Below are 21,801 nucleotides of genomic sequence, written 5' to 3' on the forward strand. Positions count from 1 at the left end.
GATTCTCCTGCCTCAGCCTCCTGAGTCGCTGGGATTACAGGATGTGCCACCACGCCTGGCAATTTTTGTATTTTAGTAGAGATAGGGTTTCACCATGTTGCCCAGGCTGGTCTCGAACTCCTATCCTCATGTGATCTGCCGGCCTCGGCCTCCCAAAGTGCTGAGAGTACAGGAGTGAGCCACCAAGCCTGACCCTTTTTTTTTTTTTGAGACAGAGCCTGGCTCTGTCACCCAAGCTAGAGTGCAGTGGCATGATGATCTCAGTTCACTGCAACCTCTTCCTCCCGGGTTCAAGCAATTCTCCTGCCTCAGCCTCCCTAGTAGCTGGGATTACAGGCATGTACCACCACGCCCAGCTAATTTTTGTATTTAAGTAGAGATGGGGTTCCACCGTTTTGGCCAGGCTGGTCTCGAACTCCTGCCCTCAAGTGATCCACCTGCCTTGGCCTCTCAGAGTGCTGGGATTACAGGCGTGAGCTTCTGTGCCTGGCCTTATCGGCCTTTTTAGTGACTAGGACAAGAATACAAAATGCTTTCCTCTCCTTCCTACTGCTCCCTCTCTCCTTGTAATCTTGCAAAATGCCAGAAGTAATTTGGAATTCCTAGTTAATTCTCCTCCCCCTCACCTGGAGAGCAGTTAAGGCCTGGGGAGTTCAGCAACTTTCCATGGAGCCCAGACTGGAGAGACCCCAGGCCAGGGCCAAGACAACCTGCTTCCCTTGGGCCTCTGGTGCCTTGTTGAGGTCTTGGACCTTTCAGATGCTACTGTGACTGTGGTTTCCGGCTTCCTGAGTTCTCACACTCAGCTTGGTGCTGCAGAGATGACACCCCAGTTCCTGCTTTTGGGGACTGACATGCTCAAGTTTGGTGATAACTCAGTACATGGGGTCTGTGAGATTTAGAGGGCTTACTTTTCTGTTTTAGTTTCCCTCTTTTCCCTTAACAGACTCACTGTAAGTGCTTGAGGGTTGCATAACGATAGAGTATAGACGTTTGCTGGGTAGAGGTTGAGAAAGATCAGTTTCCTAATTGAATATTTTATCTCATGTTGGATCTTTAATTCTGCTTCTCTTTCTCTAGGAACATTTTGAATATGCTGAACCTAGTAAGAAAGAAAGTAGAAATGAATTTGTATAGAACTTTGTAGTTTAGTACATTTTCTCACATATTATTGAACTTAAACGTGACAATTCTGTGTTGGTAGATATACATTATCCCATTGAGTGAAAAAAGTGAATATTGAAGAAAAGTGATGCCTACGGAGAGTGACAACTCTTCCACACAGATGGATGCTTTTGGTGCTACCCTATACTTCGTATGGATGCACACAGGGTTTCATTGTGGAGCTCTCATTTTTTGGGTTGGGACTACAGTTTTGAAATACAGTACTAGTAAGATGCTGGGGAGGATCTTAAGGCAGAAGGTAGATGCTACTAAGGAGTCAGTGAACTTTAGACCAAAATCTTGTAAACTGGAGCTCTTTGGCTAGCATTCCATTAATATTCAGTTCAGAAGAAGCTGGTAAGTCAAATTTCTGAAAGTTTTTCCATCAGAAAGAGCTTAACTCCCAAGGTACTTTTTTCATATCTGTATTCAGTTATTTTTCCCTGATCAGTGTCAGTCTCCTTCCAACCCCCACTTCCCATCTTGGGGAGTACCCTTAGGAGCAGATCATTCCTCTCTTCTTTCCCTGGCAGGCTGGACTCATCCATGTGACCTGAGATTGGCCAATCGACAGTGGCTGCTGGCCAAGACTTTGCCTCTTGAGCGAGTGACTCAAACACAAAGGGATACTAAGATTGAATCACAGCAGTGGTGTGCAGTGCTGCTGGGGGCAGCAGCTGTCGCTCTTTCTTGGTGGAGGTGTCCTTGTGCCTGTCTGTTTTCCAAGCCTGCACTCCTGTTGTAGCTCAGGGGCCCTTGTAACGTATTTCTCTTTTGCTTGCCATGATTACTTCACTAGTCTGTGAGCTCCTTGAGAGCAGGGCCTAAGTCTTATTGTGCTCTGAGTGTTTGCTGCCCATCTTGAATTTGACTCTAAAGTAAATGCTGGTTGAATAAGTAAAGAAACATGCTATATTTATACGGGGCTACAGAGTCTGGAGTTCTTGGCATTATTGTGGTTGTGGGGCAAAAAGTTATTTGTGTGCTACCATAGCCACTGACATCTGAGCAATTTCATATTAATAAACATAAACCAGCCGGGCACGGTGGCTCAAGCCTGTAATCCCAGCACTTTGGGAGGCCGAGACGGGCGGATCACGAGGTCAGGAGATCGAGACCATCCTGGCGAACACGGTGAAACCCCGTCTCTACTAAAAAATACAAAAAACTAGCCGGGTGAGGTGGCGGGCGCCTGTGGTCCCAGCTACTCCGGAGGCTGAGGCAGGAGAATGGCGTAAACCCGGGAGGCGGAGCTTGCAGTGAGCTGAGATCCGGCCACTGCACTCCAGCCTGGGCGACAGAGCCAGACTCAGTCTCAAAAAAAATAAATAAATAAATAAATAAATAAAAAATAAATAAACATAAACCCAGAGGATCTTGGGAAGGCCCTTCCTGTATGTGAGCACTTACTTGACTGAGTGGCACTGATTCTCAAATTGCTGATTTTTAAAAAAGTATGAAATGTATCATGAATTTGCATGCTTATCCTTGTGCAGGGGTCATGTGAATCTTTCCTGTATTGTTGCAATTTTATTTTATTTTATTATTATTTTTTGAGATGGAATCTTGTTCTGTTGCCCAGGCTAGAGTGCAGTGGTGCTATCTCGGCTCACTGCAACCTCTGCCTCCAGGGTTCAAGTCATTCTCCTGCCTCAGCCTCTCAAGTAGCCAGGACTACAGGCATGCAACACCACGCCTGGCTAATTTTTGTATTTTTAGTAGAGAGAGGGTTTCACCATGTTGGCCAGGCTGGTCTCGAACTCCTGACCTCAGGTAATCTGCCCATCTTGGCCTCCCAAAGTGCTGGAATTACAGGCGTGAGCCACCATGCCCAGCCATGTTACAATTTTAATAGAAGACATGTACTGCCCAAGCAAGTATAGCTGAAGCTTTTGTCCCTGGTTCCACAGTATCTCTACCTAAGGGCTGCTCTTTGCCCTGACTACCTCCACTGAGGCAATACCCTCCTTAGTCTCCAGCCCTGGTTTAAAAAGCACTTCTCAAGCTGGATTTGCTGGCTGAGGCCTGTAATTCCAGCATTTCTGGAGGCTGAGGCAGGAGGATCACTTGAGCCAAGGAGTTTGAGACCAGCCTGGGCAACAAAGTGAAACCCTGTCTCTAAAACAAAAACAAAAACAAAAACAAAAAACTGAGTCGGGCGCAGTGGCTCACGCCTGTAATCCCAGCACTTTAGGAGGCTGAGGTGGGCAGATTATGAGGGCAGGAGTTCAAGACCAGCCTCATCAAGATGGTGAAACCCCGTCTCTACTAAAAAAAAAAAAAAAAATACAAAAAATTAGCTGGATGTGGCGGCGTGCACCTGTAATTCCAGCTACTCCTGAGGCTGAGGCAGAGAATTGCTTGAACCCGGGAGGCGGAGGTTGCAGTAAGCCAAGATTGCACCATTGCACAGCTTGGGCTACAGAGTGAGACTCCGTCTCAAAAAAAAAAAAAAAATTGGCTGAGCACGATGTTAATTCCAGCACTCTAGGAGGCTAAGGTGGGTGGACTGCTTGAGCCCAGGAATTCAAGACCAGCCTGGGCAACATGGTGATACTGCATCTCTACAAAAAAATGCAAAAATTAGCCAGGCTTGGTGGTGCACACCTGTGGTCCCAGCTATCAGGGAGACTGAGGTGGGAGAATTGCTTGGGCCTAGGAGGTGGAGGTTATGATAAGCCAAGACTGAGCCACTGCACTCCAGCCTGGGTGACACACTGAGACCGTGTCTAAAAAAAAAAAAAATTCGCCAGGCATGGTGGCATGGGCCGGCAGTCCCAGCTACTCAGAAGGTTGAGCTGGGGCCACAAGTGCGCACGTTCACGCCTGGCTAATTGTTGTATTTCTTGGAGAGAGGTGGGGGGGGGTCTGGCTATGTTGCTCAGGCTGGACTTGAACTCGTGAGCTCAAGTGATCTACCCATCTCAGCCTCTCAAAGTGTTGGAATTACAGGCGTGAGCCACTGCTCCTGGCCTCATATTCTTTCGGGATGGCTTCAACTCCGACCTTCGTCCCCAGGCAAAATATAGCTCCTTATCCTTAGCAGCAATTGGAAACCTTTCTAGGTGTTAATGATAAAGTGGGGGAGAAAAAGAGTGCAAAGGCTCTGAGGTGAGAAGAACCTGGATTGTTGGCGGAGTTGAAGGACGCTGAGAATGTGGGGGAGCTGGATGTGTGAGGACAAGAAAGCGGCAGGTCAGGTCCAGACTTTGAAGAGCCTGGTAGATACTCTAGGTGAAGAGTTAGATCTTAATTAGGAGTAGGGAGGGAAACGGGCTTTGAGCAGGGGATGGCGTTTTGAAAAGACCTCTCTGCCTGTGTACGAAGAATGGATTAGAACGGCGAAGAGTAATAGGGTGGAGACCACCGTCATCTTGGAGAGATGGTGGTCGCTTCGATGGAGAAGTGGGAAGCTTTGAGACACATGTAGGTGGCAAAATTAACGGGTGATGGATAGCGTCCATTCCCCGGCTTCCGAGATCTCAGTGATTACGAGTGAGTAGGGGCTTCGTGTTTCTGATAGGGCGCGGACCTGTTTCCCGCGCGTCAGGGCAGTGGGCGTGGCCTGCGCAGGCGGTTGCCACGGTGATCGGGCGGACAGGGCAGGGGGCGGGGCCGCTGGGACCTTACGTCACTCGGTGGTGGCGATGATGCGTCTGTGTGGGGGGCGGGGGATACGCTGGGCGCGTCCCGGGGGTCACGTGGTGTAGAGCACGCAGAGTCCTTCTGTCGGTTGGTCCTGGAGCGGCGCAGCCGGAGTGGGGCCGTGAGGTGAGCTCGCGGCGAGGCTCGGCGAGGCGAAGCCGGCTGGCCGGGGCCGGGTCGGGCCGGGCCCGCGCTGCGCGCGCGCCGTGCGGACGGGGACGGCGACGGACGCCACGGCTGCTCCGGTCCCCTGCCCGGCCCCGCTCCCCGCCTGGCCCCGCTCGCCCAGCCTGGAGGGAGGCCCTGGGACTGCTGCTGAGAGCGTGGCGGGCGTGCGAGCGGTGCCCAATCCCCGGGGCTACCCTCAAGAGTGACGGCGGCTGCCGCCAATCAGCGCCGCCCGAGGGGGCTGGGCCGTGGGGTGCGGGCCCGGGGCGCGGAGCGGGCCGTGTTGGGGGTGCGGGTGAGCGCTAGGGACCGAGCCTGAGCTGTGTGGGCCCCTAGAGCCTCATCAGCAGCCTCTGCTGTTGCCCTGTGCTTTGGGGATACGTTTTTTAAAAATTGGCTTTTTTATGCTATTCCGGGGAGCACATTCCTTTCTCAAGACCCCAAATATGGGAGTGTCCCTTTTCTCTATAGTTTTGAAAACTGGGCGGCACACCCCCTTTCTTAAGCTCTAGCTCTGGAATTTTATCTAAATTTCTAAAGCCCCCCGCGAATTGAAGGTGTGCCCTCTAACCTCAGCCCCCAAAGTGGAAGCACACTCCTTTTTTCGGGCCTCCAATCTGATTCTGCGTTTCCGTACCAATTTAGAGGTTCACCCTGTTATCGGGTCTTCAGATCTGGGGTCCATTAGCCAAAGTTTTGGGATACTTTCTTGTATCCCCACCACTCCAAAGAAGAATCCCCCTTTTCCAGGTCCCAAATCTGACAGCATGCCTTCAGGAATTTCTTACATTTAGGGGCCACTTCCTTTCCTCAGCCCTTCAAATCTGAGGTTGGGCCGAAAACGATGTCCAAATTCTGAAGTTTATGAGTACTTATTTCCAGTTTCACAAATAAGGGAATTCACTGCCTTCTCCCGAGACTGTATTCTTGGGGTTACACACTTTTCACGTGTTCCCCAAATCAAACTACCTTATTTCCTGAGGGAGACTCATTTTCATATCTGGGAGTATATTTATTTCTTGTGCCCCTCAAATGTACGAGGTGAACCCCTTTTAGTTCTACAACTCTCAGAGTGCAGCCACTTTCCAGATGCTTCTTAAATTTGGGGGGCACACCTTTTTCTGAGTCCTCTCATTTCCAGGTGGCGAATGGTCTGTGGTTTTGAGCATGGCTTCCTACCCTTTTTAGCTTTTCTGTCATCCAAGACATTTTCATTCCTCAGTTTCCTTCCATTTTTGGAGCCACATTCCCCTTGAGGTGCTCTCCCAGTCTGGTCAGCGTACCCATTTCCTCTTCCCTCCTCTGGCGAGTGCGTATCTTTGTTCAGCACGGCACTTTTCTCTCTGCTCCTGCGGCCTTTTTTTCAGAGCACACTTTCCAGAGTCACGCCTCCTGAATTCTCCTCTCCCTCCAGGGAAGGATTCCTCTCCTAAAGGGCTACCTGCACATTGTTTTTCATAGGCCTGTCTTTTATCTTTCCGCTAACCGGATCTCTTCTCTTTTGGCTTGCCCAATCCCCAAACATTTTTCTGGTTTCTGTCTTTCTCCGGAACTGTTCTGTTTATGTAGTGGCTATACAGATTTTCCTTGTGCTGGAGGTGGCCTCAAGTCTAGGAGTGCCTCAGCCCCCAGGGCTGGATTCAAAGTGGAAACCATTTCTTTGGTTAATCACAGGACTCTGAATCCTCCTGGTGGTTTACTTCATAGAAGACCTAAGATTCTGTTTGGGTGCATACTGTTTTCTCCTTTGCTTTTATCTCCTTGTGCTGGAAAACAAAAACAAACAAAACTCTCAGATTTCTCCAGCACTGCTTCTAACCTATAAGCTTCTTCCCTACATTGGCTTTATTACTATCTTTTATGAAGAAAATATGTCATTTGGAGGAATTCCTTGGATACTCTTTTTGTTCTTGTCCCTAGGGTGTCGGTGGGGAAATGGATATTTTTCTCTCCCAGTCATCCTCTTGTCAGTCTTCACCCCCAATCCTGACTTTAAAATCTGCAAATATCTGGGACCTCCTGTCTCTTAAGAGCCTCAATAGTTCTTTCTTTTGTGTTTCCCTCTGCCTTTACAGATCTTATTCAGGGCTTCTCAGCCTGAACCCCCAACCAGATTAATTTCTCCACAGCTGGAATTCCAAGTGCTTGGGGATAATGATACCTCTGACCTTTCTTCCTTTTGGGAAGTACTTGAGTGTGCAACTGCATGAGGCCTCAGCAGGAGAGAGATTTTTAGGTCCAAGAAGCTATACCAGTAGGACAAGGCAGGAAAATACTACACTTTCAGGATCAAGCCCCTCTGACTCTCATTTGGAAACTGGATGTTTGCTAAGCACGTGCTTCTTTTTTTTTTTTTTTTTTTGAGACGGAGTCTGGCTCTGTCACCCAGGCTGGAGTGCAGTGGCGCGATCTCGGCTCACTGCAAGCTCCGCCTCCCGGGTTTACGCCATTCTCCTGCCTCAGCCTCCCGAGTAGCTGGGACTACAGGCGCCCGCCACCTTGCCCGGCTAGTTTTTTGTATTTTTTAGTAGAGACGGGGTTTCACCGTGTTAGCCAGGATGGTCTCGATCTCCTGACCTCGTGATCCGCCCGTCTCGGCCTCCCAAAGTGCTGGGATTACAGGCTTGAGCCACCGCGCCCGGCCAGCACCTGCTTCTTAAGGATGCCGAGGGATTTAATCATATTCTCAGAAACCTGGAGAGATTAATGGGGCCTATGGAGAAGTGCTCTGAACTCAGTGTTGGGACTTGAATAAAATTAACCATTATCATGTTTTCAGAACAACTAAACTGTTTTATATTTCATGTGCATGAAAGCCCTAGAACTAAGTTGTGTTATTTCCAGAAATGAAATAGATCTCACAGTTAGATCATGTGACCATTAGTAAGTACCAAATTTATAAAAAACACTGGAGGTCTGTCTGAGCAGTAGCTAATAAAATATAGTATACTGAAAGTGAACAGGTACTTTGTCTCTTTCTTTGGCTGTTTGATACTTTATCTGTGTACTGCTGTAGAGTGCACCCTTAAAGTATTCTACACCAGTGCTTCTCAAACTTGAATGTGCACATAAGTCAAGTCACCCAGGGGTCTTGTTGAAATGCTGATTCTGATTTGGTAGATCTAGGATGGGACCTGGATGCATTTCTGATTTGCAGGTGATGCTGATGTTACTGAACTACACTTTTAGTAGTGAGGTTTCATACACAAAGACAAAGATTTCTCTGTGAAAATAGGAAGGTGGTGGTTAGCCTTATATATATATTTTTATTTTATCTTTATCCAGATACACATCCCTTAAAAGTTTGTACAAGGCCATAGTCCCCTCTATTAGTTATACTCAATTAGTTATTCTAGCACATAGCTTTTTAACTAATGGCCAAAACTGGCTGGGTACAGTGGCTCATGCCTGTAATTCCAGCACTTTGGGAGCTGAGGCGGGCAGATCATGAGGTCAGGAGTTTGAGACCAGTCTGGCCAACACAGTGAAACCCCGTCTCTACTAAAAATACAAAAATTAGCTGGGCGTGGTGGCAGGTGCCTGTAATCCCAGCTACGTGGGAGGCTGAGGCAGGAGACTAGCTTGAACCCAGGAGGTGGAGGTTGCAGTGAGCCAGGATCATACCACTGCACTCTATCCTGGGCCACAGAGCGAGATTCTGTCTCAAAAAAAAAAAAAAAGGCTGAAACTTCTCCGGGAGTTTTGTTTCTGTATATAAATATATATTTTTTGGGTGGGGGGAAGTGGGGGGGGGGACAGGGTCTCATTTTGTCACCCAAACTGGAGTGCAGTGGTGTGATCACAGCTTACTGCAGCCTCAACCTTCTGGGCTCAAGCGATCCTCCCCTCAGCCTCTTGAGTTTCAGAGACCACAGGCATGTGCCACCACACCTGGCTAATTTTAAATGTTTTGTAGAGACGAGATCTTGCCATTTTGCCCAGGTTGGTCTTGAACTTGTGGGATCAAGCAGTCCTCCACCTTAGCCTCCCAATGTGTTGGGATTATAGGTGTGAGCTGCCATTCCTGGCTATTGCCAGATTTAAATGGTTACGTATTTCTTACTTGAACGTGTACGTTATTATTGATATAGAATCATTCTAATAAATGCTGCATAGCCAGCTTGTCTCTCTGGTTCCTTACCTTTCATCCTATGATGAGTAGGGAGTCTGTGACACCCTAGATCAGCAGGGTCACAGGTGTTGGAATTTCCAAGGAGTCCTTCTTGGTTTTCTGGGTTCTGGAAATGGGCTAGGAAAAGCCAGGATAAAGGTAGGTGCCCCAATCTTGAGTGGAAGCTTCTGGCTTTCTCTAAATGGGTGCTCTAGAAAGGCAAATGCTGGGGAGAAGATGATATTCTTTGATGGTGATCATGCTTTATGATGATCTTTCTCCTTTTGTACCCACATGTCTAATCTATTCTAAGTCTCAAGTGGATTTTTCCTTTTTTCAAAAAAAATTTTTTTGGAGACAAAGACTACCTCTGAAAGCGTTTTTCGTTTCTAAGTGTGTTGGATCATCTGTACCTATTTCCCTGGCTGTCACCTGTCTGGCCCTCTTCCACATGATCCTGTTGCCAGCCCTAATCAGGGCAAACCTGAATGACTAGACTGTTTTGTGTCCCTGTCCTCTCCCAACCCCTATTCCTCACATGAATGTCAGATCCTATTCAGTAACGGATTTGATCTGGATTTGGCTCAAGTCCCAGCTCTTCCACTCACTGTGAGACCTCAGGCAAGTCACTTAATGCTATGGGCCTGCTTCTCCCATTTGTAAAATGAGGGGATGATGATCTGCAATGTCCACCTGGCTGAATCTTCGTCGCTACCTCGCTTAGAAACCCAGTTGCCTGTGGAAGCTTGTTGCAGCAGATCTGATTTCTTTCATGTGTTCCCTTGGGCAGCCTGCCAGTTAGTCCCTTGTCCGAGTCACTTCTGCCACTATCTTTTTTTCTAGCTGAGGCAGCCAGCTTGTTCTTAACCCAACTTCAGCATTCTTCTTGCCTCTATGTCTTCTTCCAGTTCCATGCTGTATTTCATTCAGAATTACCTGAAATCCTCAAAGAAATCTTCCTGAGTTCTCCATTCAATGTTAGTGACTTCCCTGCCTTACCAAGATGGAGTCTATACCTTATATACCCCGTATTTACTTGTCAGTTCTCTTATCTAATGTATACTTAAAAAGGGACTTCATTTCCTCCATACCACAGCTTTGTTTTTTGGTTTGAATTAGCAGGGCAAGTGGCATGAAATTTAAAGAGGAAGCAAGCAGGTTGTTTGCCTTTGGCTGGGATTTGGGGAAAGTGAGATGTAATGTTTTTAGTCCCCAAGATCTCCTGTATCTGTGGGAATCAGTTGCCTGGTACATCTTCCTGGTTTGTAAAGGTACTTAAACTCCCTTTCTGAAGTTTGAAAGTGTATCCTAAGTGCAAATACCGTTTGACAATTACTTGTGGTTGGGTGGGTGCAATGGCTTACGCCTGTAATCCCAACACTTTGGGAGGCCAAAGTGGGAGGATTGCTTGAATCCAGGAGTTCAAGACCAGCCTGGGCAACGAAGTGAGATTCCTGTCTCTACCAAAAAAAAAAAAAAAAAAAAAAGTAGTCAGGCATGGTGGTGCGTGCTTGTAGTCCCAGCTCCTTGGGAGGCTGACCTGGGAGTTCAGAGGCTGCAGTGAGCTAGGATTGTACCACTGCACTACAGTTGGGTGACAGCGTGAGACCCCGTTGCTTCCAAGTGCTCTTCTAGGAACACACAGCCACAAACCCAGACAAAGAATTGTTAAGGATAATGATAAGAAATCTGTATTTCAAATAACTTAACAAATGAATAAAACTAACAGTACTTTGAGTGCACCTGATTATTGCCAAAGACAGGTGCTGAGGGGGCTTGGAAGTCAGAATTTAAAGGTATATTTAACCTTTGGAATTTTCTTCCTTCATCATCTTCCTAAGAAATAATAGGGAGGATGTTTACATTTTTCTTGATAAACAGTCTTTTTATTAATTTTATTTATTTATTTATTTTGAGACAGGGTCTTGCTGTGTCGCCCAGGCTGGAGTGTAGTGGCACAGTCTCAGCGCACTGCAATCTCTGCATCCTGAATTCAAGCGATTCTTGTGCCTTAGCCTCCTGAGTAGCTGGGATTATAGGCGTGCACCACCATGCCCAACTAATTTTTTGTAGTTTTAATAGAGACAGGGTTTCACTATGTTGGTTAAGCTGGGACATTTTTCTTTTTTTTTCTTTTTTTTTTTTGAGACAGAGTCTCGTTCTGTCTTCCAGGCTGGAGTGCAGTGGCCAGATCTCAGCTCACTGCAAGCTCCGCCTCCTGGGTTTATGCCATTCTCCTGCCTCAGCCTCCCGAGTAGCTGGGACTACAGGCGCCCGCCACCTCGCCTGGCTAGTTTTTTGTATTTTTTAGTAGAGATGGGGTTTCACCGGGTTAGCCAGAATGGTCTCGATCTCCTGACCTCGTGATCCGCCCGTCTCGGCCTCCCAAAGTGCTGGGATTACAGGCTTGAGCCACCGCGCCCGGCAAGCTGGGACATTTTTCTTTTTTTTTTTTTTTGAGACGGAGTCTGGCTCTGTCACCCAGGCTGGAGTGCAGTGGCGCGATCTCGGCTCACTGCAAGCTCCGCCTCCCGGGTTTACGCCATTCTCCTGCCTCAGCCTCCCGAGTAGCTGGGACTACAGGCGCCCGCCACCTCGCCCGGCTAGTTTTTCGTATTTTTTAGTAGAGACGGGGTTTCACCGTGTTAGCCAGGATGGTCTCGATCTCCTGACCTCGTGATCCGCCCGTCTCGGCCTCCCAAAGTGCTGGGATTACAGGCTTGAGCCACCGCGCCCGGCCGACATTTTTCTTGATAAACATTCTTTAAACCAAAATGTATGCTTAGTCAAGCTCCTTGATTGGATTATGAGCTTAGAGAAAAGGAGGGTGATGTCTTTGTCTTATCCATCTTTGTCAGTGACTGCCCCTTACAGGCTATTGACTGTAGAGTAACCTAATGAAAATTGAGACGGGCGCTGTGGCTCACGCCTGTAATCCCAGCACTTTGGGAGGCTAAGTTGGATGGATCACCTGAGGTCAGGAGTTCAAGACCAGCCTGGCCAAGACATGATGAAACTCTGTCTCTACTAAAAATACAAAAAATTAGCCAGGCGTGTGGCAGGTGCCTGTCATCCCAGCTACTCGGGAGGCTGAGGCAGGAGAATGACTTGAACCTGGGAGGCAGTGGTTGCAGTGAGCCAAGATCGCGCCACTGTACTCCAGCCTGGGTAACGAGTGAAACTGTGTCTCAAAAAGGAAAAAAAAAAAAATTGAATCCTTTGTAATAATGCCTTATTATTTATTATTATAATAATTATTTATCATTATAATGTAATAATTATATATATTGTATTATATATTATATATAATATTGTATAATTATTATAATAATTATTTATTATTATAATGTAATAATTTGTAATAATGCTTTGACAATTTTGCTAGATCTTGGGCTAGGTCCTCCCTGGACCTTGCTCTCTTTTGCTAAATAATGGAACTAATGAGCTGGCAGAAATCCTATACAATTTTAGAAGCCTAATATGAGTGACTAAATGTAAATAGGATGGTTTTAGGAAAGAGTGGTGGAGCTTGAATCAGTGCACTTTGGGGAAGGAGCAAGAGGAGGGGCTTGGGATTTCAACAAAGGGTTTTTTTTTTTTTTTTTTTGAAGTGGAGTCTCACTTTGTTGCCCAGGCTGGAGTGCAATAATGGCACAATCTCGGCTCACTGCAACCTCTGCCTCCCAGGTACAAGTCATTCTCCTGCCTCAGCCTTCCGAGTAGCTGGGACTACAGGTCCACCTCACCTGGCTAATTTTTCATATTTTTAGTAGAGACGGGCTTTCACCATATTGGCCAGGCTGGTCTCAAACTCCCGACCTCGTGATCTGCCCACCAGGGACTCCGAAAGTGCTGGGATTACAGGTGTGAGCCACTGCGCCTGGCCTAAACCAAGCTTTTTATTCAATGACAGTTTATTCCATGTCAGGAGCATAATTCTAGGATTTTAAAGGCTGACTTCCAGGAATCTTAGATGGGTATTTGGGGTCTCTGTCCTAGTAGAGACCTGATTCTCGAGAGGTCTCTTTCTCATATGAAAAAAGTCCATGGCTGGTGGATTGACATTCCTTTCTTTCTTCTCTTTTGTTGTTGAGACAAAGTCTAGCTCTGTGGCCCAGGAGTGCAGTGGTGCAATCTCGGCTCACTGCAACCTCCGCCTCCTGGGTTCAAGCAATTCTCCTGCCTCAGCCTCCTGAGTAGCTGGGATTACAGGTGCCCACCACCATGCCTGGCTAATTTTTTGTATTTTTAATAGAGATCGAGTTTCACCACGTTCGCCAGGCTAGTCTTGAACTCCTGACCTCAAGTGATGCACTTGCCTCGGCCTCCCAAAGTGCTGGGATTACAGGCGTAAGCCACCATGCCTGGCCAATGCCTTTCTTGCTTCTACAGGTGCACAGGTGTTGGGATTTCTAGGTTGTGGAAACTTGGTATGGAAATGTGGGCATTTTACAATAATGATAACTATTGCTAGCATTTTTGGAACACTCTCTTAAATGTCATTGAATCCTTACATCTGACCTGCCATCCTCTCCTAACAGAGGAGGAAACTGAGATGAGTAATTTGTCCAAGGTCATTTGGCTGATAAGCAGGGCCTGGATTGGAGTCCGGGTTTCTTTTTTTTTTTTTTTGAGACGGAGTCTCGCTCTGTCACCCAGGCTGGAGTGCAGTGGTGCAATCTCGGCTCACTGCAAGCTCTGCCTCCTGCGTTAACGCCATTCTCCTGCCTCAGCCTCCCGCGTAGCTGGGACTACAGGCGCCCGCCACCTCGCTCAGCTAGTTTTTTTTATATTTTCAGTAGCGATGGGGTTTCACCGTGTTCGCCAGGATGGTCTCGATCTCCTGACCTCATGATCCGTCTGCCTCAGCCTCCCAAAGTGCTGGGATTACAGGCGTGAGCCACCGCGCCCGGCCGGGAGTCCGGGTTTCTTTGCCTCCTGTCCCAGTGCTCTTACATCCCTCTCTCTGTAGCTATCGTGCTTTTCCCCCTAGAAATTTGAATGAGTCATTTTAACTACAAATCAAACAGGTGGCAGTCTGCCCTTTGCCACCCTCATCCGAGATTTCATTCTTTTTTTTTTTTTTTTTTTTTTTTTTTTGAGACAGAGTCTTGCACTGTCGCCCAGGCTGGAGTGCAGTGGTGCAATCTCAGCTCACTGCAAGCTCCTCCTCCCGGGTTCACACCATTCTCCTGCCTCAGCCTCCCGAGTAGCTGGGACTACAGGTGCCCTCCACGACGCCTGGCTAATTTTTTGTCGTTTTAGTAGAGATGGGATTTCACCATGTTAGCCAGGATGGTCTTGATCTCCTGACCTCGTGGTCCACCCACCTCTGCCCTCAAAGTGTTGGGATTAGAGGCATAAGTCACCATGCCCGGCCCCTTTTTTTTTTTTTTTTGAGACAGAGTCTAACTCTGTCTCCCAGGCTGGAATTCTGTGACATGATCTTGGCTCACTGCAGCCTCCGCCTCCTGGGTTCAAGTGATTCTCCTGCCTCCAAGTGATTCTCCTGCTTCAGCCTCGTGAGTAGCTGGGATTACAGGCAAGCACTACCACACCAGGCTAATCTTTCATATTTTTAGTAGAGACGGGATTTTACCATGTTGCCCAGGCTGGTCTTGAACTCCTGACCTCAGGTGATCCACCAGCCTCGGCCTCCCAAAGTGCTGGGATTACAGACATGAGTCACTGGCGCCTGGCCTTTTTTTTTTTTTTTTGAGATGGAGTTTCGCTTTGTAACCCAGGGTGGAGTGCAATGGCTCGATATTGGCTCACTGCAACCTCCCCCTCCCAAGTTCAAGTGATTCTCCTGCCTCAGCCTCCCAAGTAGCTGGGATTACAGGCATGTGCCAAAACGCCTGTCTTATTTTCTGTTGTTAGTAGAGATGATGTTTTACCATGTTGGTCAGTCTGATCTCAATCTCCTGACCAGCTCCTCCACCCACCTCGGCCTCCTAAAGTGCTGGGATTACAGGTGTGAGCAAGATTTTCTTCTTCTTCTTCTCCTTCTTCTTCTCCTTCTTCTTCTTCTCCTCTTCCTTCTTCTCCTCCTCCTTCTTCTCCTCCTCCTTCTTCTCCTCCTCCTCCTTCTCCTCCTCCTCCTCATCCTCCTCCTACTCTTCCTCCTCCTCCTCCTCCTCTCCTCCTCCTCCTCTCCTTCTCCTTCTTCTTCTCTCCTTCTCCTTCTCTCCCCCTCCTCCTTCTCTCCTCCTTTTTTCCTCCTCCTCCTTCTTCTTTTTTTTTTTTTTGAGACGTCTTGCTCTGTTGCCCAGGCTGGAGTGCAGTGGTGCGATCTCGGCTCACTGCAACCTCCTCCTCTGGGGTTCAAGCAATTCTCATGCCTCTGCCTCCTGAGTAGCTGGGATTATAGGTGTGCACCACCACGTCTGGCTCATTTGCATGTTTTTAATAAAGATAGGTTTCACCATATTGGCCAGGTTGGTCTCTGCCTGCTTTGGCCTCCCAAAGTGCTGGGATTACAGGCGTGAGCCACCATGCCTGGCCTTCATTCTTGACAATGCAAAACATCCTTTAATTGTAGAAGCCCAGTTCTCCCAGCTCAGGCTGCCTCTCTACATTTTTCTTTCTTCTTCAATTTTTGTTGTTGTTGTTGTGGTCAGATACACATAATATAAAATTTGCCATCTTAACCATTTTAAAATATATAGATTATTGGTAATATATATAATGTTGTGCAACCATCACCACTATCCATCTCCATAACTCTTCAAAATTGAAACTCTGGGCCAGGTCCAATGGCTCATGCCTGTAATCCCAGCACTTTGGGAGGCTGAGACGGGTAGATCACTTGAGGTCAGGAGTTCGAGGCCAGCCTGGCCAACATGGCAAAACACCATCTCTACTAAAAATACAAAAATTAGCTGGGCATGGTAGCACATGCCTGTAATCCCAGCCACTAGGGAGCCTGAAGCAGGAGAATTGTTTGAACCCGGGGGGCAGGTAGAGGTTGCACTGAGTCAGGATTGGCGCACTACTCTCTAACCTAGGTGACAGAGCAAGACTCCAACTCAAATAAATAAATAAATAAATAAAAATTGTAATTCTGTACCCATTAAACACTGACTCCCTCTTTCATGAACCTCCTCCCAGCCCCGGCAGCCACCATTCTACTTTCTGTCTCCATGTTTTTGAATACTTTTCTGCCTTTTTTGAGGTTCCTGGGCATGACTGGTTTGGGTTGCTTGACTGTCCCTTGGTTCCATGGAGTATTGAATTCTGTCTGATGTGTTTTGATGAGTAGAAAATTGGTCATGCTGTGACCTATATGATAATTAGACATCTGCAATTTTTAAAGGCAAGGTAATTAAAGAGGCCACTTTTCTTTTTCTTGTTTTTTTTTTTTTTTTTTCTTTTCTTTTCTTTTTGAGACATTCTCACTCTGTTGTCCAGGCTGGAATGCAGTGACATGATCTCAGGGCTGACTGCAACCTCTGCCTCCTGGGTTCATGCGATTCTCCTGCCTCAGTCTCCCGAGTAGCTAGGATTACAGGCACGTGCTACCATGCCCGGCTAATTTTTGTATTTTTGGAAGAGATGGATTTTCTTTTTTTTTTTTTTTTTTTGAGACGGAGTCTCGCTCTGTCGCCCAGACTGGAGTGCAGTGGCGCGATCTCGGCTCACTGCAAGCTCCGCCTCCCGGGTTCACGCCATTCTCCTGCCTCAGCCTCCGGAGTAGCTGGGACTACAGGCGCCCGCCACCACGCCCGGCTAATTTATTTTTGTATTTTTAGTAGAGACGGGGTTTCACCGTGTTAGCCAGGATGGTCTCGATCTCCTGACCTCGTGATCCGCCCGTCTCGGCCTCCCAAAGTGCTGGGATTACAGGCTTGAGCCACCGCGCCCGGCCGGAAGAGATGGATTTTCACTGTATTGGCCAAGCTGGTCTTGAACTCCTGATCTCAAGTGATCCACCCTCCTCGGCCTCCCAAAGTGCTAGGATTATAGGCCACTGCGCCTGACCAAGAGGCTGATTTTCATGTCCAGGCTGCATGGTATGTGGTGGTGAGATTGCAGGATTTGGAGGTGGAATGTCTGAGTTTGAGTGCCTGTATTTGCCACTCTCTTGGGGCCACATGTAATTTGGGCATATGACTTAAACCTCTTGAACCTTTCATTGTGTTATGCACATTGGAGGCAGAACTTTCCAGCCTAGCAAGTTACTTAACCTATATGAGCCTGTTTCCTCACCTAAGTGTTATCATAACTGTCTGACATCAGTCATTGGGAAATATCAGTACATGTTATCCTTTCCCTCCATTTCCTAATCTATAAAGGAAATTAAAGAAACCTGGTTTGACTGGGCACAGTGGTTCATGCCTGTAATCCCAGCACTTTGGGAGGCCAAGGCAGGAGGATTGCTTGAAGCCAGGAGTTTGAGACCAGTCCTGGCCACAGAGTGAAACCTCATCTCTAAAAAAAAGATTAAAAATAATATTAGTCTGGCATGGTGGTGCACGCCTTGTAGTCCCAGCTCCTTGGGAAGCTGAGGTGGAAGGATTGCTTGAACCCAGGAGTGCAAGGCTGCAGTGAGCTATGACCCTGCCACTGTACTCCAGCATGGGTTACAGCGAGAGCCTATGTTTAAAAAAAAAAAAAAAGAAAGAAAAGAAAAGAAAAAGAAAGCATAGTTTATAGAGTTTTCCTGGCTGGATGATCTATGAAGAGTTGAGTATGTGTTACCATTATTACTTTTGTTTTATTCCTCTCAGAAAATGTGTGTAAAATTCCTCCATGGGCCCTTCAGTGGGCCTTGTTAGTTTGTATTTCACCTATGACTTTATCAGTAGTGTATGCCAAAGAAGAAGACTCTTGCATTTTTTTTTTCTTTGTGGAGTCTCACTCTGTTGCCCAGGCTGGAGTGCGGTGGCACAATCACAGCTCTCTTGCAGCTTCAACCTCCTGGGTTCAAGGGATCCTCCTGCCTCATCCTCCTGAGTAGTTGGGACTACAGGTGTATGCCACCATGCTTGGCTAAATTTTTAAAATTATTATTATTTGTAGAGACAGACTGGTCTTAAACTCTTGGGCTCAAGTGATTCTCCTGCCTCGGCCTTCCAAAGTACTGGGATTGGCCAGTCATGGTGGCTCATGCCTGTAATCCCAGCATTTTGTGAGGCCTAGGCAGGCGGATCACTTGAGGTCAGAACTTCGAGACCAGCCTGACCAACATGGAGAAACCCCATCTCTACTAAAAATACAAAAAATTAGCTGGGCATGGTGGCACATGCCTGTAATCTCAGCTACTCTTGGGAGGCTGAGGCCGGAGAATTGCCTGAACCCAGGAGGCGGAGGTTGCAGTGAGCTGAGATCCTGCCATTGCACTCTAGCCTGGGCAACAAGAGTGAAACTCCGTCTCAAAACAAAACCAAACCAAAGTACTGGGATTATAGGCATGAGCCACTGTCCCACCCTTACTTTTTTTTTTGAGACAAAGTATCGCTCTGTCTGCAAGGCTGGAGTGCAGTGGCAAGATCTCGGCTCACTACAATCTCTGCTTCCAGGGTTCAAGCGATTCTCCTGATTCTTCTGCCTCAGCCTCCTGAGTAGCTGTGACTACAGGTTCCTGCCACCACGCCTGGCTAATTTTTGTATTTTTAGTAGAGACGGGGTTTCACCATATTGGCCAGGCTGGTCTTGAACTCCTGACCTTGTGATCCGCCTGCCTCAGCCTCCCAAAGTGTTGGGATTACAGGCATGAGCCACTGCGCCTGGCCACATTTTTTTTTCCCTCATTTTCACACACACAAAACTAACAGTAATCTCTTAATATTATTAATGTTGAAATATCCCAAAGACTTTGGAGTTTTTTTGTTTGTTTGTTTTTTGTTTTTTTTTTTGAAATGGAGTCTCACTATGTCTACCAGGCTGGAGTGTAGTGGCATGATCTCTGCTCACTGCAACCTCCGCCTTCCGGGCTCAAGAGATTGTCCTGCGTCAGCCTGCCGAGTAGCTGGGAATACAGATGCGTGCCACTATGCCCAGCTAATTTTTATGTTTTTAACAGAGACGGGGTTTCACCATGTTGGCCAGGCTGGTCTTGAACTCCTGACCTCAGGTGGTCTGCCCACCTCAGCATCCCAAAGTATTGGGATTACAGGCATGAGCCACTGCACTCAGCCCCTTGTTTTTAAAAGTAATAAAGGTTAGTGGGCCGGGCACGGTGGCTCAAGCCTGTAATCCCAGCACTTTGGGAGGCCGAGGCGGGCGGATCACAAGGTCAGGAGATCGAGACCACAGTGAAACCCCGTCTCTACTAAAAATACAAAAAAAAAATTAGCCGGGCGCGGTGGCGGGCGCCTGTAGTCCCAGCTACTCAGGAGGCTGAGGCAGGAGAATGGCGGGAACCCGGGAGGCGGAGCTTGCAGTGAGCCGAGATCGCGCCACTGCACTCCAGCCTGGGCAACAGCGTGAGACTCCGTCTCAAAAAAAAAAAAAAAAAAAAAAAGTAATAAAGGTTAGTGGGGGCCGGGCGCGGTGGCTCACACCTGTAATTCCAGCACTTTGGGAAGCTTAGGTGGGCAGATCACTTGAGCTGAGGAGTTCGAGACTAGCCTCGGCAACATGGCAAACCCCGCCTCTATAAAAAGTACAAAAATGAGCAAGGTGTGGTGGCACGTTCCTGTAGTTCCAGCACTGGGGGAGCTGAGGTGGGGAGGATGGTTTGAGCCTGGGAGGCAGAGGTTGCGGTGAGCCAGGATCATGCCACTGCACTCCAACCTGGGCCACAGAGCCAGACACTCTTAAAAAAAACAAAAAACAAAAAACAGGGTAGTGGGTTTTGGAGGAAAGAAGTCTTGCTTCTGAAGTCCCAGCTCTTCTCTCTAGCCAGGTGACTTTGGGCAAGTTGTTTATTGCTTTAAGCCTCTTAATCCTCCTTCGTAAAATGGAATAATACTGCTGACTTCTCTACATTGTTGGGAGTGAGATGTTTGTCAAGGATTTAGCATGTGGTAATAAATCAGTAAATATTAAGTATTTCCTGGTATTAATACTAAAGGCTAGGAATAAAAGTTAATATTTAAAGGATAAGGGAATTTTATTTATTTATTTATTTATTTATTTATTTATTTATTTTTGAGACGGAGTTTTGCTCTTGTCACCCAGGCTGGAGTGCAGTGGCGCGATCTTGGCTCACTACAACTTTTGCCTCCTGGGTTCAAGCGATTGTCCTGCCTTAGCCTCCTGAGTAGCTGGTACTACGGACTCCTGTGACCATGCCTGGTTAATTTTTGTATTTTCAGTAGAGATGGGGTTTCACCATGTTGGCCAGGCTGGTCTTGAACTCCTGACCTCAGGTGATCCTCCCACCTCAGCCTCCCAATGTGCTGGGATTACAGGCGTTAGCCACCATGCCCTGCCAGGATAAGGGAACTAACGAATTGTCTCATAAATAACTTAGGTATTTAAAACTCCATAGGCGTGAAAATGTCTCTCGAGGCCCTGTTGAGTAATGATTTCATCTCCAAGTTGTTTTCCTTCGTAATATGGTGATATTTCAATTAAGAAACTCTGTAAGAATAGGCCGGGCATGGTGGCTCACACTTGTAATCCCAGCACTTTGGGAGACTGAAACCACCAGCCTGGCCAACACAGTGAAATCCCGTCTCTACTAAATTAGCTGGGCATGGTGGCAGGTGCCTTTCGTCCCAGCTACTTAGGAGGCTGAGGCAGGAGAATTACTTGAACCCAGGAGGTAGACGTCGCAGTGAGCTGAGATTGCACCACTGCACTCCAGCCTGGGCGACACAGTGTGACTCCATCTCAAAAAAAAAAAAAAAAAAAAAGAAATCTTGTAAGGATAGCTACTCAGGTGTGTTTAAAGAAAGATTTCCCAGCCAGTCACAGTGGCTCACGCCTGTAATCCCAGCACTTTGGGAGGCCGAGGTGGGTGGATCATGAGGTCAGGAGATCAAGATCATCCTGGCCAACATGGTAGAACCCTGTCTCTACTAAAAATACAAAAAAAATTAGCAGAGCATGGTGGCGCATGCCTGTAATTGCAGCTACTCGGAAGGCTGAGGCAGGAGAATCATCGCTTGAACTAGGGAGTCAGAGGTTCCAGTGAGCCAAGATTGCGCCACTGCATTCCAGCCTGGTGACAGCGCACGACTCCGTCTCAATAAATAAATAAATAAGACTTCCCCTCGGCTGTGCGCAGTGGCTCACGCCTGTAATCCCAGCACTTTGGGAGGCTGAGGTGGGTGGATCACAAGGCCAGGAGATCGAGACTATGCTGACCAACATGGTGAAACCCCGTCTCTACTAAAATACAAAAAATTAGCCCAGTGTGGTGCCGCACGCCTGTAGTTTCAGCTACTTGGGAGGCTGAGGCAGGAGAATTGCTTGAACCAGGGAGGTGGAGGTTGCAGTGAGCCGAAATTGAGCCACTGCCCTCTAGCTTGGCGACAGAGCAAGACTCCGTCTCAAAACTCACTCCAGAGCTATAGACTATATCACTCAGAGAGTACAGAGTATTGATAGATTGGAGCCCTCAGTGCCTAAAGAAATGGATACAGCTTTTCTTAAGCCCCAGGGATAAAATTGTGGTCTGTCTTCAGTTGCTTCATTCCACGTGCTTTGCCTACCTCTGCACGCAAGGAATAGTAATAGTTTCTGTGTTTACCTGTGGATAACACTCTTCAAAGAACCTCCATATGATTATCTCCTTGAATCTCTACACCCTTTGAGATGGA

At 47.5% G+C, this 21,801-nt stretch overlaps 1 protein-coding gene and 1 pseudogene across 10 annotated transcripts in view; one reads left to right on the forward strand and one right to left on the reverse strand.

Moving 5' to 3' along the window:
* Nucleotides 1-2,614: 2,614 nt before the first annotated feature.
* Nucleotides 2,615-2,707, reverse strand: LOC123567328 (U6 spliceosomal RNA; annotated as a pseudogene).
* Nucleotides 2,708-4,870: 2,163 nt separating this feature from the next.
* The window catches only part of PHF20 (PHD finger protein 20), a 189,335-nt gene continuing 172,404 nt past the window's right edge, over nucleotides 4,871-21,801 (forward strand). For all 10 annotated transcript variants that reach the window (XR_012419325.1, XM_074005202.1, XM_074005207.1 and 7 more), the window contains exon 1: nucleotides 4,871-4,935. The gene's annotated coding sequence lies outside the window, so the exon portion shown is untranslated. The remainder of the gene's footprint in view (nucleotides 4,936-21,801) is intronic.

Source organism: Macaca fascicularis, chromosome 10 (assembly GCF_037993035.2).
Source record: "Macaca fascicularis isolate 582-1 chromosome 10, T2T-MFA8v1.1".
Lineage (NCBI taxonomy): Eukaryota > Metazoa > Chordata > Mammalia > Primates > Cercopithecidae > Macaca > Macaca fascicularis.